Below are 4,106 nucleotides of genomic sequence, written 5' to 3' on the forward strand. Positions count from 1 at the left end.
TATTTTGAAAGTAGAATAAAAGTATTAATGGGGGGAAATGTTAGAAAAATATGTATTTATGTGTGTATTAGCAATATGCTTAGTGCATTTAGAAGCTTGAAAAGAGTTAACACATTTATTCTATTTCATACTGCATAAATCTGTACAAACTGCAGTTGCTTTCTGACCTTGTACTGTTAGCTAAAATCTTGCTTGTGCCTTGGAAATTTACTGAGAAGCAGGTGATTTCTGCTTGCATTAGGAAAATAATGAATAGAACAATACTACTTGTATGAAACTTAGACAAGAAGTTCCGCTGTGCCATGAGAAAATACACAGCTGTAGAAGTTACAGATAATTAGTACAAAGCCTGCTTGAAAATATGAACTGCAATCAGCATTTGCTTGTATCTGTATTAGAAAAGTACATTGAAAAGTAACACTGTACAATAGATGCTTGTAAACGGATTAATGATCACCAAGGCCAGGTTGTTTTTCTGAAACATTTCTCACAAATCTAGCCATGTCAGCAGAAAATCTGAAGTAACATCTGCTGTAGAACAATGCTAAAAGTTGTGTTTGATTACGTCAGCTTAGAAGGCCATGTTTTGCAAAATAGTATAAGAATGAACATACTTCCTGTTAGTAAGACAAGTCTCCTTGCTGCAAGTAAATTAAAGTGCCTTAACTGAACCTTACGTGTATTGGTCTTTGAAGTTTTTTCCTTTGACAACGATATTTGCGCTGCAGCCACTTGGTCTAACCCTCATACCTTTATCGCACATTACAAAGTAGATAAGGCTTCTAGGGACAGGTCTTCCTTTGGTTCTACAGTAGTGAAGAACATACTCTCATGAGCCACCCAGGGTTGAGGGTGCTAGGGACGCTACCCATCAGTGAGAATAATCGGCGGGATTAACAACTTCACATATAGAAGTTATGTACTTACCATAACGTTCCATGTGAGTTGTTTATCTCGCCTTTATTCTCATGTCCCACCCTCCTTCCCCCTCCTGGCTGACTGTTGACTTAGAGGCTAGTGCTATCCTGGTTAGTCAATATTTCTCTTTACCTTTGGGTACTCTTCTTCATAGATATATATAAGAGAGTATGTATAGGTTGTATATATATATATATATATATATATATATATATATATGCATAGACTATTATTCACAGCAAACAGGATCTGAGGTAATTCTAGCAGTGCATGGTGGGATAAGGGGCTGGTCTCGAGCTACTGGCAAACCTTGAGCTTGCTATCGGCCGTGTTGGAGCTGCTCCAACCCATCAGTGAGACTAAAGGCGAGATAAACAACTCACATGGAACGTTATGGTAAGTACATAACTTCTATTTCTGTAATTCTGTCAACGTTTGAAGTTAATAGTATTAATATTTTGAAAGCGTCCCTGATTTGTTGAGAGCTATGTGCCTCCCCAAATATATGTATGTTGTTGTTTGTCTTTTCCCGGTTAGGGGTCACCACAGCGGAACTTCGGTCCGCTACTGATTGGCAGTAGATTTTTATGGGGCCGAGCCCATTTCTACATGTATTTCGAACGCCACTGGAGCGCGAGGAGGACATGCAGACTCCAGCCGGGAATAGAACCTCTTGCTGTGAGGTAACAACGCTACCGATATATAATGAATAAATTTTATTCTTAGGTTAGTACTAGGCTAACCACCCTTACAAGCCATTGTAAGCCTAGGCAATTTACCACCACTCCCAACCCTTAAGTACATTCTTCTCCTTGAATCAATTTTTAGTTAAGTTGAAAACAACATTTCTTAACTTTTCATTTGTAAAAGAAAATTGAATATTTAAATTAAAACTCAGCTTGGGACGCTTTTCTCGTTTGTAATTATCAAGGTCTGAGAAAGTTGCTCTTAGCCTTTTTTCTCCAAGGTTACTTAATTAGGTGTTTAACCGAAAATATTTACATTTAAATTAAGAACTTTAAATAATAAGCCAAAAATTGATAAACTACAAATAAAAAAAAGTTTTGAAACCCTCATCTATTTTTAACAAGCTTTAATCCTACCACTCAGATTATGCTTTCGCCCTCGTGTTATACCAAGTATAACACAAGCAGTCATCAATGGAAAAGTACTACAAATAATTGTTGTACAGATCCTTCTTCGTGCTCAGGAGAAAGCATTATAACTCCTCATTGTGGTAGGCAAGACCGATCACTTTCGAAGCATCTCTCTAGTAACAAACTATAGAAATGATCCCTGAAAGTATAGTCTTAAATTATTTTTCGGCTAGATTTAGGTTACATGGCTATTCCAGTCTTAATAAAAACTTAGTGACTTAAAAAATAAAACGTATATATATTAGACAAAACATACAAAAAGTTATTGATAAACTGTTGCTATACACTAGAATTATTTCTATTAATGAAAAAAAACTTTTTTTTTATATAATTTTGACCCAGAATGCATAGCTCCATGTTATGTAAATATTCGAGTAATCATTGGCCAAAGAGTACCGCGTTAGAGCGTGTTATTTTTCCTTTAATGTAGAGCTTGCCGATCTCGGTCGTTCTCAGCAAAAGAATGGTGCTAAAGCTGCACCGCTGTACAGATTTCCTTGTTCTTCACAGGTATTGAGTTATTATAGTTAAAAAAATACAGAACACCGGAAATATAACCACGATTTTAGAAACAATCGGAAGGGTGTGAATAGCTATCAGTATTTATGAAAAAAGTACAAGGAGCTATTTACTGTATGCAGCTTTTGTTTGGGTTTGGATAGTAAGAACAAATAATTATATTTCTATTGTATGAGTATCTTCTTAATTGCAAATACAGCAGCATGATCTAGTTTTAAAAAATCTGGAAAGCAGAACAGTCCAGTACTATCAATAAACTGACAAATAACAAAATAGCCGCCTTCCCCTTCCTTTCTACGACTCTCTTTTGAGTGTGGGCGTATTACCGTTGGTTAAGATAGAACTTGAAGACATTGGTGTGGGAGCAAGGCTGATAGGATTCGTTGGTTGTTTTCTGCAGCTGGACAGTGTTATTAACTAAAGTAGCAGCAATGTGCATTTGCTGTATGCTGCTAAGCTAACACAACAACTACAGGCGCACCGCTGTACTGGATTTCCTTATTCATCACAGGTCTTCATTTATTACATTCAGGGAGTACGAAACACCGGGAAATGTAATCGCGATTTTGGTTGTCGTCGGAAGAGTGGGAACAGCAGCTGCACGTTACTGTATTCCACTTCTGTATGGGTTTGGAACTTTGGATAGTAAGAACAAAGCATTCTATTTATGCTCTGTGAGGATCTTCTCAATGACAAATCCAGTAATATGAATGATTTAGTTTAAAAAAAAATCTGGAAAGCTGGCCAGTTCAATATTAACAATAGACTGACAATGTCTCAACCTAAGACAGTGAGCGCTCACTACAATAAATGCTGCAAATGCATCTGTGTAAGAATCAGACATCTATTCTGCTGAGCTCCCCAGAACGGTGCCGAAGTTGGACCTTTTTAAAATTAAAACCCTTGTTTCTTCAGCGTCCAAGGCCAGTAATACCATGACCAACATCCAGACAATAATTATAACATAACTTCTAATTTAAGATCTGTAAACTACCATCCTGCCTCTTTAAAGCCAGCACCTCAAAACAGAAAGTCATTACAACACACATATTTATTAAAATACCTGCACAACATACCCGCAAACTGCTACAAAACATATCTGATTCATACCTCTTATCTGTCCAGATTTTCGCAGAATGTCTAAATTGTTGCCTCATATTTTTGGTCTTTTCCTCATAAAATGTGTGGTTTTATAGCAAATTATTAAGATTTGAAATCTCTAAATAGTACTAAATAATGACAGATATTTCAGATTTCATATCCTTCAGAAAAATACACAATTCAAAACCTGTTATTCTAGTAAATTTTTAAGTTTATAGGAGCAATTTTAAAATCTGTCTCTATTTTTGGGCATTTATCCCCCCAATATTTCTGGCTTTGTCCAGATTTCTTGTGTTGAGACAGTGATGGCGAACCTGTGACACGTGTGTGTGTCAAAGGTGACACACCACAACGTTTTGGGTGACACACCAGGGTTCACCAACAGCCAAGTTACCAAATAAACTGAATGAA

General features: G+C 36.6%; 1 non-coding gene across 1 annotated transcript; it reads right to left on the reverse strand.

Moving 5' to 3' along the window:
- Positions 1-2,019: 2,019 nt before the first annotated feature.
- LOC122790229 lies at positions 2,020-2,230 on the reverse strand. The gene has a single exon (XR_006362975.1). It is a non-coding gene; the product is annotated as a small nucleolar RNA U3 (small nucleolar RNA).
- Positions 2,231-4,106: the final 1,876 nt, after the last annotated feature.

Source organism: Protopterus annectens, chromosome 15.part0 (assembly GCF_019279795.1).
Source record: "Protopterus annectens isolate FY-2018-M chromosome 15.part0, PAN1.0, whole genome shotgun sequence".
NCBI classification, from domain to species: Eukaryota; Metazoa; Chordata; order Ceratodontiformes; family Protopteridae; genus Protopterus; species Protopterus annectens.